The sequence below is a fragment of the Pinus tabuliformis genome, chromosome 7 (genome assembly GCF_031772625.1).
Source record: "Pinus tabuliformis cultivar Carrire ecotype Pingquan chromosome 7, CPIR1, whole genome shotgun sequence".
Taxonomy (NCBI): domain Eukaryota; kingdom Viridiplantae; phylum Streptophyta; class Pinopsida; order Pinales; family Pinaceae; genus Pinus; species Pinus tabuliformis.
The window spans coordinates 638,669,924-638,688,643 of record NC_142293.1 but is presented as its reverse complement, the minus strand read 5'-3'; positions in this window follow the sequence as shown (position 1 = coordinate 638,688,643).

The window sequence follows — 18,720 nt, the reverse complement described above, 5'->3', positions numbered from 1 at the left end:
CCAAAGGCTTCTAAGATAATGCCAACAATGCATCATTGGAAGATTATCTGCTCCCCCTGAACCTGTGCCAGATGGTCTCTGTCAGACCCATATCAGAATCTTCTGAGTTTGACCCACTGATTTCCTTCAAATTATCATATACGCGACTGTATCTTCATAAACAAGCGTATATACGCGGATAGTCCTTATCCAACTCGCGTATACCAATTTCCATATCAGCAACCTGTAAATGTCCTGTAGAGAATAAGTCATCAACCTATAACAACGTATGTCTGCATCAATTCATCCCTTTGAACAGGATTCAGAGTCATTCACATGTGTGAAACTACCATAGCCATTTCATCAAGCTCTACATGATCCAAGTATCAATACTTGGGAACATCTGCATCAACCAACATATGTAAGTATCAACCTATCATCATATAGATATGAACTCATCATCATGTCTCCAACAAAGTAACTTTGAGGAGTCATCCATGTATCAACACTATGTATCTTGAGCTCAACTCTTTTGATAAAGCTTCTTGATATCATCATCAGCAACAGTCCTTATCCACATGAGTGCCTGCATCATAACTGTATGATCTTTATGCATATGACAGCAGCAGTATATGAGTGACTCATCATCAAGTGAGGAAGATGTGTATTCAAGCTTTGTACTTCTCCTTGTCCTTATGAAGATCACCATGTAAGCACCATATATGCATCATCAAAGAATCAACCATAAATCTGATCTGAACATTAACTATGTAGCCCCAAGAGTCACATCATAGCAAGATATATCATTTGGCCATATAAGAATCATCACCAAGGATTATTAACCATAATGCCAACAATGAATTACTAAAGGCATATGCTCCCCCTCAACCAGTGCCATCTGTTAGATCTGATCATGCATATATCAGCAATAAGCATCAAAACATCATTATCCTCAAGTTAGGATCAAAACACTTCTAGACATCTTACAAGTATCGAAGCATTTTCACACATCCTCAGCCGACTGTAATTATTAACCAATAGAGCAAATAATGGACTGAATCATATCAGATCCCTTTTCTGAGCCTGTCCCCACTGCTTTTCCTCAGACTGACATATAGGCGACTTTGCAGCGTCAAACTCGCGTATATACGCGACTTCCCTTTAAGGAACTTGCGTATGAGATTCAGGACACTGAAGGTTTACACTTTCAGCTCCCCCTGAGTCTGATATGTCTGTGCTGTGCTGTGTCTCAGTACATTGTGCTGACTGTACTTCCTTCTTCCTCCATATCTTCAAGTGTGATGAGGTTTTCTCCTTTCGGTGTGATGTCCATCCTTTGTTCCTGCATTCCTTTGCTATATGTCCAAGCTTGTTACATGCATAACATCTAACATGTTTCATGTTCCTTCTGTAGCAATCAGCAGCTTTGTGACCATACATATTGCAAGCAAAGCAATATCCATTAAAGTACCTTGATTGAGATGACCTGTCCGCATAATAGTCTTGAACTCTTCTTCTTCTACATCTAGCTGCAACATGTCCAAGATTATGACATACATAACATTCAATATTATTCATAGGAGGAGTAAAAGATTTTCTTTGAAGACTTTCTTTCCTTGGTTGATGATGAGATTGACCTTTCATCTCCTTGTTGATCATTTTGGATTTCTCTTTAGAGTTCCTTGCCTCACCTTGTGAACTAGATTCACCTTCAACAGATTCATGGAAACCAAGACCAGTCTTTATAGCAGGGGACCTTTGACTACTAAGAATATCATCCAATACTTTAGAGCTATCTTGAAATCGTAAAAGCTTATCCTTTTCTTCTAGTTTACCTTTCAAGATATTTACCTCAACCTGAAGCTGTTCTTCCTTTTCAAGAGATTTCTTTTTCAAAACTTCTTCAGCTTTCCTTCCTTCTTCCATTTGTTCCCTTAGTTTGAGAATTTCTTTTTCTTGTTCTTCATACAGATCCTGCTGCATTTGACGAACTCGGAAGGCACATTCCAGTTGAGATTTTAAGCTGGTGACTTCGTTTTCTTGTTTTGCAACAGCTTGGAGTAGATCTGTATTCTGCTTCTTTGATTCTTCAAGATCTCCTTTTAGTGAGAGGATTGTAGCTTCAAGATTTTCATAGTAGCTGGATCTATCTTTGAGTTTCTTGATGGTTGTGCTTCTTTCATTGACTTCTTTTCTTAATGATGTCACTTCATGCTGCAATTTTTGACATTGGTCTTCCTTGTCCTTGAGTAGCTTTCTTACCTTGTTTCCTTCTTCTAGTTGGGCCTTTAGTTTGGTAACTTCTTCTTTGAAAGCACATTCCCTTTTGTTCAATAGATCTTGTTGATCTTTAACTTTGTCTGCAAGCCTTCTAAATACTGCCTCTATTTGACACGTTTCTTGCTCACCCATACAAGCATGTTCAGTAGTTTCACTATCACTTCCATCTCTTTCACAAGGAAATATAGCTGGAACATCAGGGGATAACACATTCATACCTGATAATGATTCTGAATCTGATTCTGAATCTGAAGAGCTTCTTATACCTAATCCCCAATCGACTCTCCCACTGTCATAGATCTTCTGAGATGTCTTCTTCTTCTTATGAGCTTTCTTCTTAAGCTTCTTTCCCATTGTTCCACGGATCTCCTTCAAGCGATCAAGCTTCTACCAAAGGACCTGCTCTGATACCAATTGTTGGAAATAATACTGAGAGGGGGGGGGGGGGGTGAATCAGTATTATCAGAACTATAAAACTTTTTCAATGCTCAAAAACATATACGCTACTTCAGTTAAGTGAACCCGCGTGTACACGCTACTGTGTCTAAATAAACTAGCGTATATCCAGAAATCTTATGATTCAGTTAGCTTATCTTCAGTAAATGCATCAGAACATTATTAACCATATTAACAGTAAACAGGTGCAGTATAACAGAACAGATCATCACACAAAAGCCACACACATGGACACAAAGATATAAGGTGGAAACCCAATGTGGGTGAAAACCACCTACTGCAAGTCATCTCAATCTTCTTCTTAATAAGAAAATCCTTTTACAATATTTGTACTGGTGCAGTCTTATACCAGTACGAGAGCTACAACCCCCTTTGCTCTTGTACTAGCCGATCCATTTACTAGTACGCAGGCTACTACCTGCTACAATGCTCCAAAGATCTCCCTTAGCTTTTGTACTAGCTTAGATACTAGTACGTAGGTGCTTGCCTACAATCTTCTCACCTCCAGGTACCACGTTGCATCAATTTTCAGACTGGATACACTGAAGCACAACACATAATTTGAAAGGCCACTTTTCATCCAATTTTCATACTGGACCCATAACTATCATTGAAGCTCAAAACAATCATCAAACCCTGAATCACTGAAACCCTGTTAACAACAGTCACCAGAACACAGAGCAGACACAGAACTCTGTAATAACCATCAGATCCATCTGCAACTTCAAATATCAAGCTTTACAATGTATACGCTACTTCGATGAATCAAACCCGCGTGTATACGCTCTTTTGCTGAAGCCAACCTGCGTGTACACGCGACTTGGGCTTAATGAACCTGCGTGTATGAACTTTCTCTTCTTCTTATAGTCTGATCATCAATTCCTTGCTGTTGTCCTTCTGCACTATGATTTGTCATCAGTTTGATTTGCCATCAAGGACAACACTTGTCTCATAATGCCAACAGAAATGAGGTGAACGATTTATTATGAAGTATGAATGTAATGGAGACAATAGTATCTAAAATTTTTGCAAGTGCTTTTGCATTAGCATGTGCTCATGCATTGATGTTTTCTTCTTTGTTGCTGATCATTTTGTTATGAAACAAATTGGTCTCTAAGAGAGACACTATTCACTTGTAGTCATCTGTCCTTCCTCGTGGAACTAGCAAAAAAAACTAATACTTCTTCTGCAATGGATTGTAAGACTATCACAAGAGATAGGTGATCAATCTTTCTAGTTATGATATTTACACACAAAACTTAGAATTCATGCTAATGAAACAAGTTCATGAAGGAAAACCAAAAGAATTTATACCTGCTTCGGAATTAGTGCCTCAAGTTAATTGTTATATCTTCTGAGAAATTTCTTCATTCTTGACTATTTCAAAATCTAATTATGGATTTTTCATTATGTAGATCTCGTTGATATGTTTCCAATGACACTTGAATCATCGAAATTTGATTTCGTATGAGAAAGTTAGGCTGATTTGAATAGTGAGGTTTTTCAGCTGCAAAAATGATGTTTAGCTGCGGATTGGCTTTCTAGCTGCAGGACGTGCACAGTTTCTGTAGCTAAAAATCTTGAACAGAAAGTTAACTATACATTTTTCATCATCAGTCCAAAATTAATCAATACCTTCTAGAAAAGTGAGCAAATAATCTACTCATTTCATTGATTCAATTTTTTTTTTTATTACCTATGAACCTTGTGTTTTATTTTTCATTTTGCTCCTTGAAGTCAGGAAGACCATGTGGCAACACAGTGATAACACACACCTCAAAATTGCCGCCTTGATGTTTTCCAAGCTACCCATGTAGTCATTTATCCCTCTTGACACTTGGAACTTGCAAAAGCATGAAAGTAGCTACAGAAAAACCGATTAGATGTGGAATGTGGTTGTGTTCCATAGCTAAAAGATAGCCAAGACATCAGCTTTCTGATTTAAGTTATTGGAAAAGAGATTTTATGCATCCAAGTACTAGGAAGAAAGTCCAAGATCGGAACTGGTGCACTTGGATGAAAACAGAGTGAGTGTATGCACAAAAAGGCATTTGACAAGTGTGTAGGAGAAGTCTGGTTAAGCATGATTTGAAAACGGAGATTACATCATTAAACCATTTAGCATTGAGGATGGAAGGCGTGGTGTCATCAGTGTAAATCGAATTGGACTCTTAGATTCGCCATATGGATTGAATGCAACAGCATGATTAGTTTTCAAATCAAATTTTTCTTCCTCAAGTGTGCCGTATTCAAACAGTGCTCTCTTCATTTAATGAAATTTGTTTTTTCCTCATGCAGCATGCCAAATGGAGCTCCAAAGAACTGGAAAATTCTCCCAAACTGTTGTGAAATTCTCAAAACCATTATTGGGTTATCTAATTTACCCCATTCCCGAAAATGCCCATGCTTTTGTTTTTCCTAATTTGCTTTAGATTGCTCAGGAATTTTGTTTTAAAATTGATATTTTTTCAGTTTTGTGTTTTCTATCAATTACGTCTTCTATAAAATTTCCAATTTGATTGTTGTCTATCATGCCATTGAATTTCTTTTTATTTTAGGTCAAATATTCTATCGTTCTTCACTGAATTCCCCTTTGAATTGTGTTTTAATGCAATTTTATTGTTGTTACAGGGTTGAGCAATAGCTGAGAAATGTAGTGACTGCGTGACTAAAAGTAATACGGGCAGGTGAATGACCTCCAGATGAGAAATGCAAAGATTTACTATGTCCACCATAACTTCAACACAACGAAAGTCTGAGTAATAGAGATTTTTCCAACCAATTCTGAGGAGCATTGATCCGTTGTATAAGTCCTCATTAGATATCTCTACATTCTCTCTCCTTCTTTGTAACGTATCGAGAGAAAATTCAGGTGCGCCATAATTGCAAATGATGTATTTTTATTTTCTTTGGATTAATCTTTTATTTTATTTGTTTTGTTAATAAAATTACATATGTTATATTTTCAAAAAAATTAAAAATATACATATATATTTTACTAGACAAAATAATAATTTTTTTTCTTAATGATTTGTTATTAAAATTATAGATTTATTTTCAAAGATTTAAAAATATACATATATATTTTATTAAACAAAACAATTTATTGAAATTAAAGTTTTTCGTTAAATCAAATGAAATTATATATATATATATATATATATATATATATATATATATATATATATATATATATATATATATATATATATATATAGTTTAACATAAAAATTCTTTTTTTTGATCCTCCAGATGACACAAAGTGCAGGAGGAGAGCATACTCAAGAAATTATTAATTTTTTTAGATGTAAGAAATAAGGTCTCCTAATTACACTTTCCCGAAAGTGGCGCCAAAACGTCTAGTCAATTTAGTGTCATAAATTGCTCTACATAAATTATTAATCTAGGTATTGTAAACGTAGTGCACTACATGTGCTTAGTTAACCTTTCACTTACTTCATTGTTTTATAGTTTATGTTTTTTTTTTTTCTGTTTCTTATAGTTAAGGAAATTAATCTAAGAGAGAAAAGTTATGCTTCTAGATGAAATCTATAGATGTTAATGGACAACTAAATCTAATGAATTTTATTGTTAAAATCTAATTTCTAGAGAAGGGAGAAAAGGAAATGAACATTATATAAAAACAAATCAAAACTTTGATTAGTTAGATTAATCTAAGCTGGCAAAATGTCTATGAAATGAAACAAAAAATGATAATGCTATTTGAAATGGAAAGCAGATACAAAACATGTAACTAAATGAATTGTTTTGTCACTCTGCTACACAAGTTTGGGAGAACGACCTCCTTGTGATAGCATTTTGAGGGGTTCAATACTTCATTGTTCTAAAACTGAAAATGAAATTTAAATGAAAGACTAAGACTGAAACTGAAACTGCAACTAATCTACTATAACAGCTAAATGAAGTGCTTTATCACTCTGCTATACAATTTTTGGAGAACTACCTCCTTGTGGCATCATTTTGAGGGATCCAATACTTCATTATTCTAAGAAAAAGTAAACATAAAAATACAAAGAAAGACTCATTCATAAATGAAATATTTCACCACTTAGTTGTAAGATGAACCATCAACTGAAAGGGCTTTCGGAAATATTCACTTACAACATGAGTTGTTAAACTAACATCAAATCTACTGTGTGCTCTGATGCTCCAAGCACCAATTGGAAAATAGGAGGACTACTTTTTTGGAATATTTTTTTAAGCATAGATTATACAATTAGATAGATCTACAATCAACCGGTTGAACACACTTGCATGAACTAAACTTGCATGAATGGAAAATCTAAACTATTAAACTTGAAAACAATAAAATGACATACTCGAATGAATTCAAAGAAAAACTACAAAATAAAATCTACTCTATCTTATATTCTAATATGCTCCATGACATCTCCTACTTCACATCTCCTTCCATGTTGGGAACCTCAAAGCTTTATTCAAATTCTTCAAAATTACAAAGTACAAAGTAATGACAAGTTGAGCTAAAAAATTTTACAAAGCTTCTAAATAAATAAGAGAGATCTCTTATTTATACAAAAAGATGAGAAGTCATCTCATTAATGAGAGTCCATGAATATCTCCCTATACCTCTAGAGTTATAATCAAAATAGGAAATGATAAGACACGTCTTCTTAGAGTTTCAATACAAATAGGAAATGTGACACATATCCTCATGATCCCATGATCTTCTCCACTCAAATTCGAATTTGACCTTAGGATGCCACATAAAGGTCTTCTAGAAGCTTCCTTTTGACCTACACATGTCAACAATTTCATCCCACTTGTTAGGTATAAGCATATGCACATTATTTTTTAATTTTTAACCACAAATTCACTTAAACATTTTAAGAATTAATAAAGTTTGGAAAAACATAAATGTGACCCAATAATGATGAAAGTGAGATGAATGTAGTGACATTGAGTGAAATGAAGGTGAAATGGAGGTGATATAATGGACATGATAGTGAAAGTGTAATGGAAGTGAATGACAATTTCAAGATCCAACATACCCCCCAATTGAAGCTATTGAATGTCCTCATGCAATATATATTACATTAATTCTTTTGATCCTTGAGCTTCGGCTTGACTTTGCATGATATCATTTGGTAACTTCATATTTCTGCAAAGTGTTTTACATGAATTCCAACATGGTTGGTTCTTGTGTGACAACCATGATTTTGTTTGTATCCAATTATCCTTTAAGCACTTTTGAAAAGCCACTGTATGCTCATAATAATAATGTAATAGTTAATATATTTTGGAATTATGTGGGCTTCTGAATATGATATGAACATGGAAAGAGAGGAATATGAATTTATTCTCCCCCCCGCCCAATTGATGGTATTGGCAATTTTATGAAATGAAGAAGAGAAATGTTTTTCCAACAATTATCATTCTAGTTTTTTTATGGAATTCTATGGTAAGAAGTTAGAAAATCATGTACCTTAACTTACCCTTTGGAAATGGATGAGTTGTATGTGTGGTGGCTACAAAATTCTGATCATAATCTTCTTCAAGTGGTTGGACAAAAAGAGTCATGGATAAAAGAGTCAATACTTCTACTAAAACTTGCTGAATCTGATGTTGAATAGTGCTGATCTGTTTTATATCTACTGCAAAATGTTGAAAATAATAGTCTTCATGTCTTCAAAACTCATTGGCACAATTCCTACTATGTGAATAGATGTTTTGATGTTGAACATAGCATGAAATTTTTGACTTAGTGGCCATTAATGGATGCCACTTGTCAACACTAGAACTCTCACTATTGATGACAATGAGAGTCAAAATGCCCAAACACATCTTGATAGGTACGAATGAATTTGCCGATGTCGAGTCACCTAGAAGATCCGATGAATAAGGGACATTAATGTATTCCCATTGTGCACTGGTATGAGGACTTGCCATTTAGGCATGCAAGCCTCAAGGTGTTTTTGCAAGGAATTTAGACTCAAAGGACTATGGACTCAATAATTTGCATTGAAGCAGGGTTTATTTGTGAAATGAAAATGATAGGAAAGGGAAAATGAAAATGGAAGATGGAAAATCGAAAGTAATAATGGAAATGGGCAATAAGCATGTAACTAAGCCTCTTGCTTTTATTTGTGGGTTAGGAGTTAAAAAAATGTAATGGAGAGTGTATGTGAATGTAAATGGAAAATATGACGGGAAATGAGGTGAATGGTTTATTATGAAGTATGGATGTAATGCAGACAATAGTATCTGAAAGTTTTGCAAGTGCTTGGATCTGATTTTGCATTAGCATGTGCTCATGCATTGATATTTTCTTCTTTGTTGGTGATCATCCTCTTATGAAACAAATTGGTCTCTAAGAGAGACACTATTCACTTGTAGTCATCTGTCCTTCCTCTTGGAACCTGCAAAAAAAACTAATACTTCTTCTGCAATGTAATGTAAGACTATCACAAGAGAGAGGTGATCAATCTTTATAGTTATGATATTTACACATAAAACTTAGAATTCATACTAATGAAACAAGTTCACGAAGGAAAACCAAAAGAATTTATACTTGCTTCGGAATTAGTGCCTCAAGTTAATTGTTATATTTTTTGAGAAATTTCTTCATTCTTGACTATTTCAAACTCTACTTATGGATTTCTCATTGTGTATATCTCATTGATATCTTTCCAATGACACTTGAATCATCGAAATCTGATTTCGTATGATAAAGTTAGTTTTATTTGAACAGTGAGGTTTTTCAGCTACAAAATTGATGTTTAGTTGCGGATTGGCTTTCTAGTTGCAGAACGTGCACAGTTTCTGTAGCTAAAAACCTTGAACTGAAAGTTAACTATGTATTTTTCATCATCAGTCCAAAATTAATCAATACCTTCCAGAAAAGTGAGAAAATAATCTACTCATTTCATTGATTCAATTTTTTTTTGTTACCTATGAACCTTTTGTTTTATTTTTTATTTTCCCCCCTGAAGTCACGAAGATCATGTGGCGACACAGTGATAACACACACCTAAAAATTCCTGCCCTGATGTTTTCCAAGCTACCCATGTAGTCATTTTTCCCTCTTGACACTTGGAACCTACAAAAGCGTGAAAGTAGCTATGGAACAACTGATTAGATGTGGAATGTGGCTATGTTCCATAGCTAAAAGATAGCCAAGACATCAACTTTCTGATTTAAGTTATTGGAAAAGAGATTTTATGCAACCAAGTACTAGGAAGAAAGTCCAAGACCGCAGCTGGTGCACTTGGATGAAAACAGAGTGATTGTATGCACAAAAAGGCGTTTGACAAGTGTGCAGGAGAAGTTTGGTTAAGCACAAGTCGAAAACGGAGATTGCATCATTAGACCATTTAGCATTGAGGATGGAAGGCGTGGTGTCATCAGTGTAAATCAAATTGGACTCTTAGATTTTCTATATGGGTTGAATGAAATAGCATGATTAGTTTTCAAATCGATTTTTTCTTCCTCAAGCATGCTGTGTTCAAACAGTGCTCTGTTCATTTAATGAAATTGGTTTTTTCCTCATGCAGCATGCCAAATGGAGCTCCAAAGAACTGGAAAATTCTCCCAAACCGTTGTGAAATTCTCAAAACCGTTTCTGGGTTATCTAATTGACCCCATTCCCAAAAAATCCTATGCTTTTTTTTCCTAGTTTGGTTTAGATTGCTCAGGAATTTTGTTTTAAAATTGACATTTTTTCAGTTTTGCGTTTTTTGTCAATTACGTCTTCTGTAAAATTTCAAATTTGATTGCTGTCTATCATGGCATTGAATTTTTTTATTTTTTTTATTTTATGTCAAATATTCTATCATTCTTCACTGAATTCCACTTTGAATTGTGTTTTAATGGAATTTTATTGTTGTTACAGGGTCGAGCAATGGCTGAGAAATGCAGTGACTGCGTGACTGAAAGTAATACGGGCAGGTGAATGACCTCTAGATGAGAAATGCAAAGATTTACTATGTCCACCATAACTTCAACGCAATGAAAGTTTGAGTAATAGAGATTTTTCCAACCAATTCTGAGGAGCGTTGATCCGTTGTATAAGTCCTCATTAGATATCTCTACATTCTCTCTCCTTCTTCATAATGCATCGAGAGCAAATTCAAGTGCGCCAGAATGGCAAATGATGTATTCTTATTTGCTTTGGATTAATTTTTTATTTTATTTGTTTTTTTAATAAAATTGCATATGTTAAATTTTCAAAAAAATTAAAAATATACATATATATTTTATTAAACAAAACAATTTATTGAAATTAAAGTTTTTCGTTGAATCAAATGAAATTATATATATATATATATATATATAACATAAAAATTTTTTTTTGATCCTCCAGATCACACAAAGTGCAGGAGGAAAGCATACTCGAGAAATTATTAATTTTTTTGGATGTAAGAAATAAGGTCTTCTAATTACACTGCCCCGGAAGCGGCGCCAAAATGTCTAGTCAATTTAGTGTCATAAATTGCTCTACTTAAATTATCAATCCGGGTATCGTAAACTGATGAAGTGTAGTGCACTATATGTGCTTAGTTAACCTTTCTCTTACTTCGTTGTTTTATAGTTTATGTTGATTTTTCTGTTTCTTATAATTAAGGAAATTAATCTAAGAGAGAAAAGTTATGCTTCTAGATGAAATCTATAAATTTTAATGGACAACTAAATCTAATGACTTTTAATGTTAAAATATAATTTCTAAAGAAGGGAGAAAAGGAAACGAACATTAGATAAAAACAAATCAAAACTTTGAATAGTTAGATTAATCTACGCTGGCAAAATGTCTATGAAATGAAAGCAAAAAATGATAATGCTATTTGAAATGGAAAGCAAATACAAAACATGTAACTAAATGAATTGTTTTGTCACTCTGCTACACAATTTTGGGAGAACGACCTCCTTGTGATAGCATTTTGAGGGATTCAATACTTCATTATTCTAAAACTGAAAATGAAATTTAATTGAAAGACTAAGACTGAAAGTGAAATTGCCACTAATCTATTATAATAGCTAAATGAAGTGCTTTATCACTCTGCTATACACTTTTGGGATAAATACCTCCTTGTGACAGCATTTTGAGGGATCCAATACTTCATTGTTCTAAGAAAAAGTAAACATAAAAATGCAGAGAAAGACTCATTCATAAATGAAATACTTCACCACTTAGTTGTAAGATGAACCATCAACTGAAAGGGCTTTCATAAATATTGAATTATGACATGAGTTATTAAAATAACATCAAATCTACTGTGTGCTCTAATGCTCCAAGCACCAATTGGAAAATAGGAGGACTACTTTCTTGGACTATTTTTTTAAGCATAGATTACACAGTTAGATAGGTCTACAATCAACCGGTTGAACACGCTTGCATGAATCAAACTTGCATGAATGTAAAATCTAAACTATTAAACTTGAAAATAATAAAATGACATACTTGAATGAAATCAAAGAAAAACTACAAAATAAAATCTACTCTACCTTACATTCTAATATGCTCCATGACATCTCCTACTTCACATTTCTTTCCATGTTGGGAACCTCAAAGCTTTATTCAAATTCTTCAAAATTACAAAGTACAAAGTAATGACAAGTTGAGCTAACAAAGTTTGCAAAGCTTCCAAATAAAGGAGAGAGATCTCCTATTTATACAAAATGATGAGAAGTCATCTCATTAATGAGAGTCCATGAATCTCTCCCTATACCTCTAGAGTTATAATCAAAATAGGAAATGATAAGACACAGTCTTCTTAGGGTTTCAATACAAATAGGAAATGTGACACATATCCTCATGATCCCATGATCTTCTCCACTCAAATTCGAATTTGGCCTTAGGATGCCACATAAAGGTCTTCTAAAAGCTTCCTTTTAGCCTAGACATGTCAACAATCTCATCCCACTTGTTAGGTATAAGCATATGCACATTATTTTCTAAGTTTTAACCACAAATTCACTTAAAAATGCTAAGAATTAATAAATTTTGGAAAAAACATAAATGTGACCCAATAATGATGAAAGTCAGATGAATGTAGTGACATGGTAGTGAAATGAAGGTGAAATGGAGGTGATATAATGGACATGATAGTGAAAGTGTAATGGAAGTGAATGACAATTTCAAGACCCAATAGGCGCAGTGGCTAAACACGTCAAGTTGGTTAGGAGGGGTTGGGGGATCAAATCCTACCCTTCCCTAAATGAACACGCATATACTGTTTTTAATGGTTTTTAAGGTTTGTGGTTGGAGGCATTAAATAGTTTGTGCTTGGCGTGTGAGGGTGATTGAGAGGAGGGCCAGCCACATTGGTTGAGTGGGTTCGAGCCCCTCCACCTTGTTGAAGCCCCGAAAATCGGGTCTACAACAAGGGGAATACCCACCCGGTCCGGACCTTGGTTAGCAACTCCTTTTCCATTTGGTATAGTGGGTCCGACGGGGATATGGGACCAGTTTCCCAACTTATGTGTGTGTGTGTGAAGAATTGATATTTCCCTTCTACAATTTCCTAAGTGAGATGCTCTAATTCTAACTCTAATATAATAATATGCAAATTGTATTGTAATAAGCAGAAATATCTAAGTCTACACTAACCCGTGGTGTAATCCTTCTATTATGCAATCTAAAATTATTTCAGATAACAATTGGTAATAAATATCATTCAACTGTTATGAGAAAAGAATTCAATAAAGATGAACCACTTCGTATAAAAAGTTAGACGAAATATAATTGTGAAAAACATATCGCATAATAAGCTACTCATACACTAAGCACAAATAAATAGCTATCACCGTACAAAAGTGCCAAATGATAACTCAAGCATTCACGCATTAATATATAAACAACTAAACATGAATATCACTTTTAACACAAAGACAGAAATAGTTAAGAGATAGAAGTACCATTTATAACTAGTTCTACTCATGAGCTTCAAGCGATAATGATTTATCTCCTCTTAATCCAACATCCACTAAGAGTACAGAAGTGCAACATCAGTAGCAGATATTAAATACAGATATCAATAAATCCTGTTCCATTCATTCATCAAAACCTCCATAGACGGTACAAAAGTGCATGTTCTGGGGATGAGTTTTTGATAAATTTCACGACCCTTCTCTAAATGCATGAGAAGGGTTTAAATACTACTACCTAAATCTAAAAATAACTTATTAGAAAAATGTAGGATGCGGTTTAAATGACCGTCCTCATTTCAGGAAAAATATAAAACAAAATTAAAACTAAAACTGAATCTAAAATTAAAATTACTAACTAACTATTTTTGTATCTGCTCCTTGAAATCGCACATGTTCAGCATCTGTTTGAGAAGAGTCGGCTGGCCGACTTCCGATTTTAGCTGTGCTGTGAAAATAGAATCGACAAGAGCTGGCGCCATCTTCTCAGCAGAATTGATGATGCACTTGAGAGTCATGCACTGGCTGTGTGGTTTTACCAAGTATGCCCAGTAATAATCCCAATTAAACTTGGTTAACCTTTGGATTGATTTTGCCTTTTCTTGAGTCTTCTGTCTCCAGTCTTTTTGTAATTGCTGTTCATATGTATATACCATTTTGAAGATATTTCTGACAAATACCACTGGTTTTTGGATTCAAGTTTTACTTTTTACCTCTATCGTTGCTTTCTTACAAATTTTTGGGTTTACAGATGACTGAGAAATTAGAAGCTTTTCTTTTCAAGAAGTTTTGAAACTGCCTCCATTTATTGATGTGGACTTCCTTGGTGTGTTTTTCGCCTTTTGTGCATTTTCTTTTAGCGGATATAAAGCTCAAATTTTGTGAAAATAATGATTCCATAAGCTCTTGACCCTGAGTTTTAAATTGTCTGTTTCTGCTATCAGTGTTGTCCAATATCCATTTAATCATATCCATGTATGGAAGAATTTTGTGTCTTGCTACTATCTTGTGCAAAAACGAACAAACTAGCTCTGTAATGGATGCCTCAGAACAACTATGTGAGTCTGCAATAGTTGTAACTTCCATCACTTTGGGATTTTCTTCCTCAAGTAGACTATACATGCCTTCCCAAGTAGAAATACCAGTGTCTCTGTTACAGGTGGTGTTTGTATACAAGGGTGCCATTTCTTTCTCCTTAGAACTCTTTGCTTTGCCTTTCTCTCCCATAATATCCCGCGTACTGTTTTGTATTGTTCTCTGTTCTCTGTTTCTGCAATTTACAAGTGAAGTGAGAATAATAATAAAAAAAGGTGACAGGAAAGCTTTAAATGCCGAATACATATAAAATATACCACCTTACGTGAAATGGATCTTTTGATAAGCACGAAACCCTATTTCATTAATGATCAGCAACTAACTCATTAATTAGCATTAAAGCGCATAACCAGGTCTCGGTTTATGGAAAATACTTTTTTGAACAACGAGCCTGAAAGATCTGCGATGAGGCGATTTTGCGATTTTCTTCGCAATATCGCAGATCGCAACATCGCAGAATCACGACATCGCTTGCTTGCTATATCACATGGCCACTCTATCGCAAAATTGCAATATCACAGGAGTGTGGCATATGACAATTTTCGTTAATCTATTTCCTACGAAATGCGATTTGCGATATGCGCCATTGCATATCGGCAGTTTAAAGTTTTTCAGCGTAAGTGATATTTGATGCATGCGATGCGATATATGTATGTAGTCCCGCATCACGATCTCGCAATCTTGGAATTCGACTTGCAAGGAGGTATCCATGATCCTTTTGCGATGTGATATTTCCTAAGGAATAATTTTACTTGATCATATAACTTAGATTTTTTAGATTTTTCAAGGAGATTTTCCTAAGTTTATGATGGTAAGTTTTATTAAAAAGGAAATACAATCACTAATTGATTTTTTAAATTTTTGACTAAGGGTCCCCACTTATTGAGTATTAGGAATAACACTAAATAAGAAGGGGGGTTGTTGCTAGCCACAACAATTGGCGATTCACTTGGAAGAACCAGTTATCTCTGCTTTTCTTTTGAATTTTCTAAAATTCCAAAACAGAAAATTTTCCAGAAAATTAAACTTTATTATAGAAAGACAAAGTACATTATGCTTTTACATATCAACGATATTTTGTTTGTTGGCATTATGATACAAGTGTTGTCCTTTATGGCAACTCACACAGATGACAGATCATAGTGCAGCAGGTCAGTAGCAAAGAGTTGATGATCAGACTACAAAGAATGAAGAAAGAAGAGTATATACGCAGGTTCACTATATACCAAGTCGTGTACATATGCAGGTTATACGCAGGTTCACTATGTACCAAGCTGCGTATATACACATATTCGCTATATACCAAGTAGGGTATACATGCAGGTTCACTATATACAAAGGCGGGTATACACGCAGAATTGCTGATCAAAAGTCGCGTATGCGTATGCATGCACTTTCATGCACGGAAAAGCGCGTACAAGTGGAAAATCTTATTTTTGGGTCTATGGTATTTAGACCTATGGTTTTGGTCCTTGGTATTGCGTCCAAAGTGTTGAACCCAGGTATTGGGTCCCTAGTATTGGTTCTCAATGGTTTTGGACCATGGTATTGTGTAAGGCCTAAGACTATAAAAGGAGAAGAAGATCATTAGGAAAAGGCATTGAGAAAGTCTTGAATATCTGATGAAGGATGAGATCCAGTATGCAGGTTATGGGTTCGTGATGCATTGCTTGATCTAAGCTAAGGAGGAATCTCAACGGTTGATGGAGAACAAGATCTAAGGATAGATCGGGATCTAATGGCTTGGAATGAATCATCTCTATATGGTTTGATCTTGTTTAGTCTAGATCTGTATACTGACGCATGTAATGGTTTGTAAATGTTATGATCTGGGTATAACTCAAGTTTTGAATAGCTGCAAATCATGAATGAATATTTATAGATGTATACGCTGGTTGACTATGATAAAAGCACGTACACACGTAGGTTAGATACATCTAAGTAGCGTATACCATATGAGCTATGATGTTTGAAGTTATAGGTGTTTTTGGTTGTTGAGGAGTTCTGATGACTATTTACTGGTGTCAGTATTCTACATATTCAGATTGGTTGATTAAGTTTAGCTTCAGTATTGATGGATGAGATCTATAATGGATCAGGATCAGAATGACTTATCTTTATGTGATCTGATGAACTAGATCTGGTTGCTAACATACATATTATCTTTGTATATATAATGATCTGGGTATGTCTGAAGTCAGGAAGTGCAGCGAAGTTATGAATAAGTAATTAATGACATATATGCTAGTTCACTTTGGTGAAGTTGCATATACATGCTGGTTCAGCACTTCCAAGTAGCATATGCACTCTGATGCATGATTTTTGATGATACAGTTGGTTTTCAATATTGTTGCAGAGTTCAGTGTTCTGCTCCATGTTCTGGTGACTGCATTTTGTTAACAGGGTTTCAGTGATTCAGTATTGGGTGATTCAGAGATTGATGATGTTAGTGTTGATTTATTGTGTGCTTCAATGATATTGATGGGTCCAGTATGAAAATTAGATGAAATGTGGCCTTCAGATTATGGTGTTGTGCTTCAGGAGTATCCACTCTAAAAATTTATGAAACGTGGTACTTGGAGGAAGAAAGAGAAGGTTGTAGCATTCTTTAGGTCGGAACCTACGTAGTAGTAAATGCATCAACCAGTACAAGAGCTAAGGGGGTGGTAGCTCCCTTCCAGTAGAAGCTGGATAACGAGAGAAGATTGTAGCCTTCTGCAAGTAGAAGCCTGTGTACTGGTATAAGACTGTACCAGTACAGAAATATTGTAAAAAGAAGTTTCTTATTAAAAGAAGATAAAGATGACTTGCAGCAGATGGCTTTCACCCACATTAGGTTTCCACCTTACATCATGGTGTTCATGTGTGCTTCTTGTGTGTGATGATCTGTTATGTTTTACTACACCTGTTTACTATTCATATGGTTAATAAAAGTTCTGATGCACTAACTAAAGATCAACATTTAATGGATTAACTGAATCATAAGTTTACTAGATATACACTAGTTGCATTAGACACAGTTGCGTGTACACGCAGGTTCCCTTCACTGAAGTAGCGTATATGAATGTGAGTATCGAAATGAAAAATTGTTTTATTTGATAATACTGATTCAACCCCCCTCTCAGTATTATTTCCAACAATTGGTATCAGAGCATGTCCTTTGGTAGAAGCTTGATTGCTTGAAGGAGATCCGTAGAACAATGGGAAAGAAGCTTAAGAAGACAGTGCCTAAGAAGAAGAAGACATCTCATAAGAGCTATGATAGTGGGAGAATTGATTGGGGAATATGTGGAAGAGGCACCTCAAATTCAGAATCACTTCAGAATGAAGATGAACAAGCAAAAGAACTATCAGGCATGAATTTGTCATTCTCTGGTGATACATTTATCCATCCATTTGAAGATGATGAATGTGATAGCGAAACAACTAAATTTTCTCTTATGGGTGAGCAAGAAAGATATCAAATAGAGGCAGAATTTAAAAGTCTTACACACAAAATTAGATATCAACAACATCTATTGAACAAAAGGGAATGTGCCTTCAAAGAAGAAGCTACCAAACTAAAAGCTCAACTAGAGGAAGGAAACAAGGTAAGGAAGTTATTCAAGGACAAGGAAGTTCAATGTCAAAAGATGTAGAATGAAGTGACATCATTAAGAAATGAAATCAATGAAAGGAGCATAACAATCAAGAAACTCAGAGATAGATCCAGTTACTACGAAAGTCTTGAAGCTACGATCCTCTCGCTAAAAGAAGATCTTGAAGAATCAAATAAGCAGAATAAAGAACTTCTCTAAGCTCTTGAAAAACAAGAAAACAAAGTTCTTGAACTAAGACATTAGTTGGAAGAAGGAATAAAAGCTGAAGAAAACATGAAGAAGCAGTATCATGAAAAGGAGGAGCAACATCAGGTTGAGGTAAATATTCTAAAAGATAACTTAGAAGAAAAGGATAAGCTCTTACGATTTCAAGATAGTACTAAGATCTTGGATGATATTATTAGTAGTC